Raw genomic sequence first — 14358 nt, forward strand, 5'->3', positions numbered from 1 at the left:
GTTGGGGAAACAAATATGAACAGAGGTTTTTATTCTGGCACTAGATGTATCAGAATTGCATCTGAAGATTATTGGGACTTCTATTCTTGTAGCCAGTGGCCTTTCCATTGATAAACTGATATAATGTTAATGTGGAAGAATAAAATCTGTGCTGCTAATTCTGGGCAAAAAAAAATTCAATTAATGATTTAATAAAGGATGTCGTCATGCAAATGTGTAACTTAAAAATTTCTGTAAATAATTTTGAGGGCAAAATAGGAAGTTTTTTTCAGAAAATCTTCACATTTCATAACTGTGTCACAAATTAAAACATACATTCTAAAACGTCAAAACCTTTTGCAAATAGATGACTACTTTTCAATATATTACATCACTGTCTCCTCTTCCTGCTCTCTTCCCTCCTTTCCAACTATCAAAAGATCAGTTTAAAGCCTTAAATGTTTAAGGATGCCTCTTAAAATGTGATAGCAGAAAGACTGAAACACAGTTTCCTGTAAAGAAAAAACTTGAAGTTGCATCGTTATACAGTTCCTTGTTTAACTTCAGGTTCCAGGTTCAGTTTATCATATCTGGAGAAACAGACATTTCTATGATATTTTTATTAATCAACTTACTTGGGAGAAACATTTGAGATGAATTGCTACAGCATGCAGATTATAATAAGGAGTTTCTTTCTATCATATTCTTGCAATACAATGAGGCCTGTCAATCTCAGTCAACATTAATTTGTTTGGTTTGTTATTGCTTTAGTGAGTAATCACTCAAAGTTCAATATTGAATATAATGTTGCCCAGAAAGCAGTTTCTAGTTTTGCTTCTTCTCTACAAAACATAAATACTCTTTAAAAGAAAATGATCTAACTTTTTTTGAACCCTTTATACTACTTTGATTTTATTATGCCAGGAATATATGCCTCCTGAAAAAAATAGCAGGCATCACAAAGCAGTCCAAAGATGTACAGGTTAGGGTGAATTGGCTACGCTAAATTGGCCAAAGTGTTCAGGGATGTGTAGGTTAGGTGTATTAGTCATGGGTAAATATAGGGTGGGGAATGGGTCTGGGTGGGTTACTCTTCAAAGGTTTGGTGTGGGCATCTTGGGCCAAATGGCCTGTTTCCACACTATAGGGATTGTAAGATTCTGTGAGTACACACTCGGACCTCAAACAACACAGATTTACTTATTAGTCATTTCATTGAACAACAAAAACACAAATAGCTTGAAGTGCTCTACATTAACAGTTTTTAACAAAGCTGTTATCTGTTGTTGTGGTTCTGTTCGCCGAGCTGGAAGTTTTTGTTGCAAACGTTTCGTCCCCTGGCTAGGCGACATCATCAGTGCTTGGGAGCCTCCTTCGAAGCGCTTCTTTGATGTTTCCTCCGGTGTTTATAGTGGCCTGTCCCTGCCGCTTCCGGTTGTCAGTTTCAGCTGTCCGCTGTAGTGGTTGGTATATTGGGTCCAGGTCGATGTGTTTGTTGATGGAGTTTGTGGATGAATGCCATGCCTCTAGGAATTCCCTGGCTGTTCTCTGTCTGGCTTGCCCTTGATAGTAGTGTTGTCCCAGTCGAATTCATGTTGCTTGTTGTCTGCGTGTGTGGCTACTAAGGATAGCTGGTCGTGTCGTTTCGTGGCTAGTTGATGTTCATGTATGCGGATTGCTAGCTGTCTTCCTGTTTGTCCTATATAGTGTTTAGTGCAGTCCTTGCATGGTATTTTGTACACTACATTCGTCTTGCTCATGTTGGGTATCGGGTCCTTCGTTCTGGTGAGTTGTTGTCTGAGCGTGGCTGTTGGTTTGTGTGCCGTTATGAGTCCTAGGGGTCTCAGTAGCCTGGCTGTCAGTTCTGAGATGCTCCTGATGTATGGTAGTGTGGCTAGTCCTTTTGGTTGTGGTATGTCCTCGTTCCGTGGTCTTTCTCTTAGGCATCTGCTGATGAAGTTGCGCGGGTATCTGTTTTTGGCGAATACCTTGTATAGGTGTTCCTCTTCTTCTTTTTGCAGTCCTGGTGTACTGCAGTGTGTTGTGGCCCTTTTGAATAGTGTCCTGATGCAGCTTCGTTTGTGTGTGTTGGGGTGGTTACTTTCATAGTTTAGGACTTGGTCTGTGTGTGTGGCTTTCCTGTATACTCTTGTAGTGAATTCTCCGTCTGGTGTTCTCTGTACCATCACGTCTAGGAATGGGAGTTGGCTATCCTTTTCTTCTTCTCTCGTGAATCGGATTCCTGTGAGTGTGGCGTTGATGATCCGGTGTGTTTTTTCTATTTCCGTGTTTTTAATGATTACAAACGTGTCATCGACATATCTGACCCAGAGTTTGGGTTGAATTTGTGGTAGGACTGTTTGTTCTAACCTTTGCATAACTGCCTCTGCTATGAGTCCCGAGATTGGTGATCCCATGGGTGTTCCGTTGATTTGTTCGTATATCTGGTTGTTGAATGTGAAGTGTGTTGTGAGGCACATGTCCAGTAGTTTAAGTATGCCGTCTTTGTTGATAGGTTCAGCGTCCTGTTTTCTGTTCTGTATGTCCAGTAGGTTGGCTATTGTTTCTCTGGCTAGGGTTTTGTCAATCGAAGTGAACAGTGCCGTCACGTCGAATGATATCATGGTTTCTTCTTTGTCTATGTGTATCTTTGCTGTTATCTTTCAACTAATTGGTGGCATAGCGGATGAGATGTTGTTATTGAAGTCTAGGACCCAAGGTCTAATAAAATGACACTCCAGGTTGGTCAACATTTCCCTTGCAGGCCTGCTGCAGTCACAAACTTGAAAAACGGCATCTCATTTTCTCCTTAGGGATCCTGCAGCCTCGAGGACTCAACACAGAGTTCAATAAATTTAGAAAATAACAATCAAAGAACTGGAGGTGCTGGAAATCAGAAATACAAACAGAAATTGATGGAAAAGCTTAGCAAGTCTGGAAACATCTGTGGAGAGAAATCAGAGTTAACATTTTAGGTTCAGTGAGTTTTCTGTGGAAGGGTCACTGGACCCAAAAGTTTAATTTTGATTTCTCTCCATAGATGCTGCCAGATTTGCTGAGTTTTTCCAGTAATGTCTGTTTACCCAACCCACACCCAGTCCTTTTTTGACATGGGGTGTTTTTAGCACAGTCACTCAATGTCATGTATTGCCAAGTCTGTTATCACATCATACCAGTTGCATTCAGTACAGTTCACCCATTTTCCCCTACTCTTAGCTCTTATGATCACTTATTCAGCTTATCTTATGCCCTCACCCTCAATCCATAATCTCTTTGTTCACCTACCCCTTTCATATGTCACCCTCTCTCTGGGCTCTATCTCCACCTATCTCTTATCTTCCTCTGCCCCACCCAACAACTTTGGCTTCCACATAAATACCACCTTTACCTAGCTGCTAACAACATGATGTAGCATCATCAGACTCAAAACATTAACTCTGCCTCCACAGATGCTGACAGACCTGCGGAGTCTCTCCAGCAACTCCTGCTTTGTTATTGGATGGAAGAATTATTTATTTGTTGGCTCTAAAGACTCCATGTCAAATTAGTTTGGATGCTTTTCAATCGTTTTCCTAACAAGCATGAAACAGTCCCTAATTTGTGGTCTAAACTGGTAATTCACTCTATTTTATAAAGTGATGCCAGAATGAAAAGAACTCATATGACAGCATCAGGGATGGGATTCTCAGACTGAGGCTAAATCTTGCTTGTTTGGACAGAGTACAGCTTTGCTTTATGTCTACAGTTGATGTTCCAAACCAGGAAACAATGAAAAGTGGAAGTATTTCCTTCTCCAACATTGATTAAATTCATTTTAATGAACATAATGTTTAAACAAGGTATTTACCAGCTGTTTCATTCTGTATTTTTTACTATTTCCCATTAACTGTTTCTGATCTCTTTTATGAAGCAAAGCTACTTACTGATCCAGAATGTCTGACTAATTAATCCCCATTTTCCATTGTCTTTGTTTCATTATTGTAATATAGCTTTCCTCTATATTACATTCATTTCATTGACAATGCTTTGAAATGTATTTATCATTAATATCCAAACACAAGTGAGTGGAATTGACCTAACTTTGGTTGACCCACACTCCACAGCAGTCCTTGTATTAGTTTGAGACAAAAAGGATTCATTTTTACCAAATATTATTGTATTATTTTGGGGACAAGATATTTCTATAATACACATATAAGTAACTTGACACTAAATTTTAATTATTATTGAATATGAAATCAATGTTATCATTCCTGAGTCTAGCTGTTCGCTTGTTGTTTGGTATGCAGGGTCAAACATTTATGGTCTGTACATGCAATCAGCCCTATTATTAAAAGAAATTCCTGAACATTTGATCTCTATCCCACAGTGACACCTCCCCCCTCCACGTTACCCACCCAAAATGGAAAGCATGAATCTACAGTGAGGTAGAGGCAATTCTTGTACATGAGACAAAAAGAAAGTGATAGAGGAAAGAATGAAAGAAAGGAGAAACATCAACACTGACAGATAATTAGGAGTGCAGGACAGAAAGAGCATGTTTTGTAGTCTTTTCTACCCTTCTTCCACTATATTTTGTTGGTTTTTGTATCTCAGCTCGTTCTCACACATGAATCTTAATGCCTGATTTTCATAACTTCACCATCCTTAATATCCATTTTACTCTACTTAATTGGCGCTGGATAGCAAGGAATATAACCTTTGCATTGATTATTTTAGCTACTTAGAAGCATCTTATACATACGCAGGATCTGTCACCCAACTTGAGATCTTGTTTCACACTGTAAATAAATGTATTGTTTCAAATGATGAATGAGATTGTCAAATAAGGAAAATGTATCGCTTCTTTTAAAAAATGCAAAATATATTTATAAAATTATTTTCTGTTTTTTAAAATACCAGCAACAAGAGAATGAGTAGCCTAGGCCACTAATTGCCTCATCATATCATCTCAATAAAGATAAACCAAGTATTACCAATTTTGTTTCAGTACAAGCTTTCAGCCAATTCATATTTACATTATTTATTCCACTTCTTAAAGTTGAATGAATCATTACCAGGACACTGCTCGACAGGCTTCAATTTTGAAGTATAATTCTAAAGAGCTCAACTTCAAGGACTATACTTTCTGTAAACAATTCAGTAATATATGCAATGACAGTAGGCAACACAATTATCATATGAAGAATTGCTTTTGCTCATTCCAACCAAAAAAGGCCTTTTTACTGTTTGATTGGCCTGACCGCATACAAGACAAACATAAGCAAGAAAGTTTAAACGTTATTTAAAATGGAACTCAGCATTTTGTGAGGGAAGGGGTGTAAAAAAATTTTTTAGTTGAAGCACTTATTAGAATAGAGCACATTAATGTTGAGAATCTAAAAATGTTTGAGAAGAAAATGTACAGGATTCAACATCAAAATCTTATCAGGAAGTTGATAGTCCTATTGTTCTTGCTGGAACTCCATATGGAAACACTATATTGGCTGACCTTATCTTCAAATGTTCTATGCTATTATGTGAGCAGCATTCAGCTGCATAATTCTGTTACATTAACATCAATCATTTCCTTCCTTTTTCTATAAATATATAGTTTATGTAAAACTCTTGAAATAAGCTGCTCAATAATCATGCATACTGGGTTTTACAGATGAAGCTCCTTGATATTTCTCTTGATGAAATATTTGCTGACTTCAATCACCTAGGGGACTTCTATACTGATGAAGTCACTGATACGTGCCCCATTAGTCTCTGTGGATTTCCCCTAGCCCACTTCTCACCTCGTTCTTGCCAATTAAGGAGCCGAATTATGTATAATAGTTGGAGTCACTTTTAGTTTTGAGTCCTAGTATGCAGTGGAAGCTTTGACAGAAACATACTGGTGAATAATTAGAGCGATTTTTTAAAGCCAAGAAAACTCCATCTTTCTTCTGCCTATTTTTATCTGAATCGATGAATAGTACAAGAGCAATGAGCACCACACTACTAAAAGCAAAGACAATATAATAAGTTAGAATGCATAATTATGGTGAGAAAAAAAGTAGCCAAATAATTTTAGATATATTTATTAAATTATCTTTAAGAATTAAAGCAGCCAATTTATTTTTGATCTGCGGCCCTCTTTCGAAAAGAAATTTGGCAACAAAACAAAATCAGCTTCTTTAATGATCTCTTGAGATAGCTGCCCTTCAAGAAAAGTTTTAGGCCTGAAACCTTAAATCAGCAAATATATTAAAAAATAGTGTAGTCCTCATCCAAGTGATGGATTAACACCTGCTGTTATCTAGGAGGCAATGGCTGGGTGACATTGTCACTATTGTAACAATGATATGGAATTACAGTTTCGAATGGCAGATGATGAAACTTGAATTAACTAAAAATCTGGAATGAAGAGCCTAATGATTTTACCTGGTCTAGCAAGATGTGACTCCAGACCCACAGCAATGTGTTGACATTGAACTGCCCTCTGGCAATAAATGCTAACCTAGGCCAGTAACACCCATATCCTGTGAATAAAAGAAGATTCAAATGGAGAAACATGTCACATGGATGAGCAAAGCATCAAATATCCAAGTGGACAAAGAATCAGGTATCTCTCTTAAAAAAAATGGATGCTCTTCCTGTTGACACTGACTGTTTTCCAGCCTGCATACGTATGCAATAAAATGCATTTTATCTTCCTCTAAAGGAAGTACTTGCTTAATTGTGAAATGGCACTGCATTAGTTACCAGTTTTAGGGTGTTGTTGCATGATGAGTTTCCATGCCCATCCTCTGTGTCACTGGAATGGTTGCCTGCACATGAGCAGCAATGAAGCCAACCAGCATAACTAAAGTCTAGGAAAGGAGAAGGCAGCACTTGTGTCAGAGGCCAGTTTCCTGGGAAGGAATAGAAGAGGGTGGTATGTCCCAACCAGTTAACATCAAAATCACCTTCCTTTTCCCTCCTAAGGGGGAAGCTGGAATGCACCCAGCCTTCTGGTCTCCAGTTGAGGTGTCTGACTTTTGTTCGTTGAGGATAGTCCCAGCTTCAGCCTCAAAAACCAGAATTGAAAATAAAAATTCCAAAATCCTAGATTGAAACACTTTAATGCCAGCCAGGTTTCCCTGGGCAATAGTGCTGAGGAAGAATTGGCTACGGTAGATATGATCTTAAGTTCATAATAAATTTAAATTTTAGCAATTCAGTTTATGCATCTCCAAGTTAGAAAGTTCTCGAACAACCTGTTTTTTAAAAAAATATTGAACTATTCTGACAGTTTCTAACTGTTGCCAATATGCACACTGTTAGGCTGTGCCAATCTGAGAAGAGAATCGCTAGAGTTCATTGGGCAAAACAAAGTTCTACTTCTTTTTGCACATTGCTGGAATCCTTGAAGCTTTCTTGAAGATTCTTATGTTGAGAAATGCTGGCTTAGCAGAGGTAACAATAAATGTTTGCAATAACAACTGTCACTACCAAATGAATCACATTTAGAGACTCTGACACTCCTACTTGAGGAAGACAGAGAGAGATTAGACTTGGCTAATTCTGAGTGACAAAGAGAGCATCAAATTCTTTGCTTCAGATCCTTTAAGGTCAAAATGGAAAACATCTGCCAATTCAACTAGTCTGCAGTATGTAATAAGTGGCAAGCAAAATATTTGCAAGGAACAACATCTTTTTTCAATTCCCAATGGAGGAAGCATCAGTTAAATAGAAATATTAGTATAGAAAAAGAAAGTATTGGCATATGTACAGGTTATTCACCATTTCTGACACCTCAATATATCTTACAGCAAATTAACTACTTTGAACATGTCATTATTTTAGGAAACAGAAGCCAATTTATGCAGCATGAAGATCACATAAACTTCAATGTAACTAGTAACAGATAATCTATTTTAGTGGTGTTGATTGGATAAATATTGGCATTATTTTGAAGACATTTTATGTTGACCTGAGAACACAACAGGGCTTTAGTTTATTATTTTACAATGAACACTCACACTAACAGTGCAGCACTCCCTCTGTACTGCACTTAAGTGTCCGCTAGGCTCTTGTGATCAAGTAGGCAAAAGTGAGGACTGCAGATGCTGGAAATCAGAGTATAGATTAGAGTGGTGCTAGAAAAGCACAGCAGGTCACTAAGCCAAAGCTGCCTGCTCTTTTCTGGCTGTTGGTTTAAATGGTTCTTAGTCACTGTCATTGTGCTTTGTATTATTTTTCTAGATCAAACCAATTATGATTTTGGCAACTTTCTTGTATTAATTCATGGGACTGGCCAGCATCTATTGCCTGTCCTTAGTTGCTCTTGAGAAGGTGGTGCTGAGCTGCGTATTTGAACCGCTGCTGTCCATATTCTGTAGGTTGACCCATAATGCCATTAGGGAGTGAATTCAAGGATTTTGATCCAGTGACAGTGAAGGAACAGTGATATATTTCCAATTCAATGAGGGGAGTGACTTGGGGGGTAACTTGCAGGTGGTGGTGTTCCCAAACATCTGCTGCCCTTGTCGTTTAGATAGAAGTGGGTGTGGGATTGGAATGTGCTGTCTAAGGAGCTTTGATGAATTTCTGCAGCGCATCTTGTACATAACACACACTGCTGCTACTGAGCATCTGTGATGGAGGGAATGGATGCTTTTGGATGTGGTGCCAATCAAGTGGGGTGCTTTGACCTGGATGGTGTCAAGCTTCTTGAGTATTGATGGAGCTGTACCCATTGGGGAGTATTCCATCACACTCTCGACTTGTCTTGTAGATGGTAGATAGGCTTCAGGGAGTCAGGAGGTGAGTTACTCACTGCAGCATTTCTAGCCTCTGATCTGTTCATGTAACCACTGTGTTTATATGGCAAGTCCAGTGAATTTCTGGTCAATAGTAACCCCCCAGATGTTGATAGTGGGGGCTTCAGTTATGGCAACACCATTGAATTCAAGGGGCAGTGGTTAGATTGTAACTTATTGAAGATGGTTATTGTCTGGTATTTGTGTAGCGTGAATGTTACTTCCCACATGTCAGCCCAAGCCTGAATATTTTCCAGATTTTATTGCATTTAACAGGAATTGCTTTGGTATCTGAGGTATCATGAATGCTCAATGTTCAGCACCAATCATCAGCAAAACATCCCCACTTCTGGCTTTATGATAAAGGGAAGGAAACTGATGAAGAAGCTGAAGTTGATTGGGCTTAGGATATTACCCTAGGGAACTCCTGCAGAGATGTCCTGTAGTCAAGATGACTGACCTCCAATAATCACAACCACTAGTATGACTCCAGCCAGAAGACAGTTTGCACGCTGATACCCATTGATTCCCATTTTGCTACGGCTACCTCATGCCAGACTTGGTCGAACATGGCTTTGATGTCAAGTGCTGTCACTCTCACCTATCCTTATGACACATAATAACCATCAAGCTAGAGATTTTTGGCACTTCTGTAGTGGTCTACTGAACATGTATGCTGGGAAATATTCAAGGATGGAGCTGCTTTCTTTTGTGCTTTTGGTTTTGTATCTGGTTGCTTCAAGTTGATTACATTGTATGGTAATATCTGGTCGGGGAGCAATTTTACAAAACTGCAACTAAACATCATATTTCCAATAAACAGTTCTATGCTGGAATAGAGTTTAACTTGGTTGCACCAGCCAAATTTAAGGTATGATGTAATGAAAAACAGGTTCTCCAACACATCACAAAACCATCTTAGGAGTCAGAAAGGAATTAAGCTAGCCTGCAGGAAAAGTAATTGCTCTACTAAGAACAGATCAGACAAATTCCTCAAGGCACTGTATATCCGTTCCTGCTAAGTGTTCAAGATTTCTCTGTGGGGCCTCAGTTCTAGCAGTCAGTGACTACTACACAATTCTCATTTCACACAATCTCAGCACAGCTGGAGTGCATCAAATCCTAATACTCCATTTGGTCATTTCATGACACCATCATGCCACATTGTTCTCTACCTTTCACTATATCTATTAAATTCAATTGTTCCACACCATAATAACTTCGGCAAGTTTCCTTTGGACTCACAAATGATGTACTACGAAGTGCTGACAGAGAGTGTTCTTTCCATTCTGGGAGCTGGGTGGATGGAGATAAGCGCCTGATTTATAAAGAACTGAATTTCCAGATATGAAAATGTGATTGAAGTTTGCAGGCCTCCCACAGAGCATGCAAAAGCCTTATTAGAGCACTGAAATTAATGCTAATGGGTCCCATAATGCATTTAACAATGTTTCTCACCTCATCACTCTTTTGGCACTGTTTGCCAGTTTAAAACAAGCACTAGCAGGATTTGCTAGTCTGCCTTAGAGAAGTTGGATTCTCGTAACTGACTCTTTAGGACAAAGTTTCAATTTTCTTCCTTTAAAATAATTTCATTTGTATTATATATTTTCTGTCACTTGTCAGATTGTTGCTGGCACTTGCAGCTAGATTGCTGCATTTTCAAAATGATTTTACACCAACATTTTCCCCATAGCACAGTTGCTTACAGCAGCTGCTTCATTAGCAGTAACCAGAGTGTTAAGCAGAGCATTTTTATTGCGCATTCCAATGCTGTTCTGGATGTGAAGAAGGAAAGAAAGAGGACTGCATGCAGAGGGAACAAATGCACATCGAATTGTATCTCAAAATTATAACAGCTACTTGATTCCAATCCAGCAGTCAACTTTTAAGGTCTAGGCAAATCATGAAGAGATCTGTCTTCCTCATCAACACTTCATATGGGAGTTATACAGGTTTGGATTTTGCAATTAGCAACAATGTAACTGCACTTACCATTTATCATGCTTACAGTTGCCCAGAATTTTCATGGACATTTGAACAGAAACTTACAGCTACAAGAGATCCTTTTCAGCATTCTCTTTTGGGGATCTATGATGTTTGTCCTGCTCATACACATATCATTTTAGGCGGATTGAACAATCCTTAAAAACAGACAGGTTGCAAGATCAGTTTGACAGTTTGGGTGACTTAAGCACTACAGTGGTTGGATAAGGAAAAGATTTGGGGCAGGTCCACTCCTGAAGACTTCAGACCACCGACTCCCACAGCTACCTGGATTACACCTCTTCCCACCCTACCTCTTGCAAAAATGCCATCCCGTATTCCCAATTCCTCCGCCTCCGCCGTATCTGCTCCCAGGAGGAGCGGTTCCACCATAGAACACACCAGATGGCCTCCTTCTTTAGAGACCGCAATTTCCCTTCCCACGTGGTTAAAGATGCCCTCCAACGCATCTCATCCACATCCCGCACCTCCGCCCTCAGACCCAACCCCTCCAACCGCAACAAGGACAGAACGCCCCTGGTGCTCACCTTCCACCCTACCAACCTTCGCATAAACCAAATCATCCACCGACATTTCCGCCAACTCCAAACAGACCCCACCACCAGGGATATATTTCCCTCCCCACCGCTCTCCGCCTTCCGCAAAGACCGTTCCCTCCGTGACTACCTGGTCAGGTCCACGCCCCCCTACGACCCACCCTCCCATCCTGGCACTTTCCCCTGCCACCGCAGGAACTGTAAAACCTGCGCCCACACCTCCTCCCTCACCTCTATCCAAGGCCCCAAAGGAGCTTTCCACATCCATCAAAGTTTTACCTGCACATCCACCAATATCATCTATTGTATCCGTTGCTCCCGATGCGGTCTCCTCTACATTGGGGAGACTGGGCGCCTCCTAGCAGAGCGCTTTAGGGAACATCTCCGAGACACCCGCACCAATCAACCAAATCGCCCAGTGGCTCAACATTTCAACTCCCCCTCCCACTCTGCCGAGGATATGGAGGTGCTGGGCCTCCTCCACCGCCGCTCCCTCACCACCAGACGCCTGGAGGAAGAACGCCTCATCTTCCGCCTCGGAACACTTCAACCCCAGGGCATCAATGTGGATTTCAACAGTTTCCTCATTTCCCCTTCCCCCACCTCATCCTAGCTTCTAACCTCCAGAAACTCGATACCCTGACCTGTCCGGACTTGTCCGACCTGCCCAGCTCCTTTTCCACCTATCCACTCCACCCTTTCCTCCCTGACCTATCACCTTCATCTCCTTCCCCACTGACCTATTGTACTCTATGCCACTCTCTCCCCACCCCCACCCTCCTCTAGCTTATCTCTCCATGCTTCAGGCTCTCTGCCTTTATTCCTGATGAAGGGCTTTTGCCCGAAACGTCGATTTTGCCTGTCCTCGGATGCTGCCTGAATTGCTGTGCTCTTCCAGCACCAATGACACCCAGTGAACCAACTTAACCTTTTATTGTATGGGACTGCTTCAAACATCACTATCTGTAATGATGAAATTCAAACTCATGCCCCCAGAACATTTGTCTTGGGTTGAAGATTACTAGTTCAATGATACCACTACACTCACCATTATCTTCCTTTCCTGTCATTTTAAAACAAACTGTAATCAGATAGCCAGCCCCGATACAGCACCATAACAAAAATAAAATCAAACGGTCAATGGAAATGTACAGAAACAAATGGAACCTTATCAAAATCAAATCAAAACATTGTTGTCTGGGGTGAAATTTCATCCCAGGCTGGTCCCTAAAAATAAAAACAGAAAAACTGCGGATGTTGTAAATCAGCAACAAAAACAGAAATTGCTGAAAAAGCTCAGCAGGTCTGGCAGCGTCGAGCGACCCTTCCTCAAAATGGCCGAAAAATCTCTACTATATCAATGGGCACCACATGTTCCTTCTCAGTGGACGTCCAAATGCCAATGTAATTGGGGAAAAGGGGCTGACAGTCAGGTACTGAGCGCTCCTCCATGATCTGCTGCCTGCTCGTGTTGATGGTCACTTTAGCCAGGCCCCGGAAGAGATTTGAGCTGAAAATGTGTTGCTGGAAAAGCGCAGCAGGTCAGGCAGCATCCAAGGCACAGGAGAATCGACGTTTCGGGCATAAGCCCTTCTTCACTTCTTCACTGCAGTCCTCACTTTCTCCCGGAAGAGATTCTCCTATCAGCCCACACCAATTCACACAGAGGGCTGATAGTTTAATTAGGAGCCGAAGTGCAACCAATCATTTAAAAGCAGCCTCTTTTTAAAAAAAACTGAACAGGGGCTGCAAATGAAAACACTGAACATGAACACAGAATACTGTTCCGTCTAGGTCACAAACCTGGCACTCTGTGAAGCTAATTAATCTCTTATCCCTTGGGAGTGCTGTATGCAACATTTGTCACCTGAGGTTGTCAATGGAAAGGGGCAGGACCCCCTATAGAGGCTGTTCCACTAGGGATGTCTGTTCTTTTTCTAATTTTTTTTCATGGCAATGTTTATGTGGTCTCCATTACACATAAACATTTATTGAATTAAAAGTTTCACTATTTCCTATGATGGTGGTTCTGGACTCCTGACCAGTGAAATTACCACTATGCCAATACCTACTCGCTATTCCTCGTTCTATACCCAGTTTAAGGGCTATTTGATCAACATTGGTTGAGGATGAATCACTGGTGATTCTTAACAAGAAAAGTAATTTGACTTACCAAGATAAGGTTTATTACAAGATAGCAATAGGTACAAACTTCATTGCTCAACTAGATATAATTACAAGGACTAACAGGAGATACTGATTACACATCTCTCTCCATTAGTATTTCAACCAAGACTTCTTTCCCCTCCAGAGACAGTCTGGCATCATTAGATGAAGTAGAGCCTAATGCAATATCGAAAATTAACACTTTCAGAAGCAGGATCTTCCACAATATCCCTGCAGCCCCATCACCCACCAGGCTTTTATATCTCAGTTGATATTGTAGATTCGGGTACAACTATGTTTAAATTTTCAACTACACCATTTTTCCTCCACTTCACAAATTCAACTTGTATGGAGACTTGTAGGACCCATTCTCCCAGAACTTGGAAGATTGATAATTGTTTGGCTTGGGGAACACTGATCTTAGATTTGTTATTGACACTGCATGGTGTGTAAAGTTTCACTTGTTGGAAAGCCTTGGATGTCCTTCAATAAGGACGTCGTTCCTCTTAAACTAGGTAATTGTTCTATTCTCTTATCATGACTTGGAGGAGACGGTGTTGGATTGGGGTGGACAAAGTTAAAAATCACACAACAACAGGCTATTGTCCAACAGGTTTATTTGGAAGCACCAGCTTTCAAAGCACTGCTTCTTCATCAGGTGGCTGAAGAAGCAGCGCTTCAAGAGCTAGTGCTTCCAAATAAACGTATTGGACTACAGCCTGTTGTGCAATTTTTAACTTTATTCCCATATCAGGATACTTAATCTTCGGAATTCCTTTTGCAATGCAATCTCCCTGCTGAATCAAGTAGTTGCTCCATAATGTCACCTAGGGGACTTTTAATCCCATTAATTTCCATCATGAAAGATGGCTGTTCAGGAGAAATAGTTATTTTATAGTTTG

General features: G+C 40.5%; 1 protein-coding gene across 1 annotated transcript in view; it reads right to left on the reverse strand.

The window, feature by feature from the left end:
• LOC122551539 (juxtaposed with another zinc finger protein 1-like) overlaps positions 1 to 14358 on the reverse strand; it is a 118387-nt gene that overhangs the window by 38332 nt on the left and 65697 nt on the right. The window lies entirely within an intron of this gene.

Source organism: Chiloscyllium plagiosum, unplaced genomic scaffold (genome assembly GCF_037043375.1).
Source record: "Chiloscyllium plagiosum isolate Xiang-an unplaced genomic scaffold, Cpla_swu_hap1 HiC_scaffold_7, whole genome shotgun sequence".
NCBI lineage: Eukaryota > Metazoa > Chordata > Chondrichthyes > Orectolobiformes > Hemiscylliidae > Chiloscyllium > Chiloscyllium plagiosum.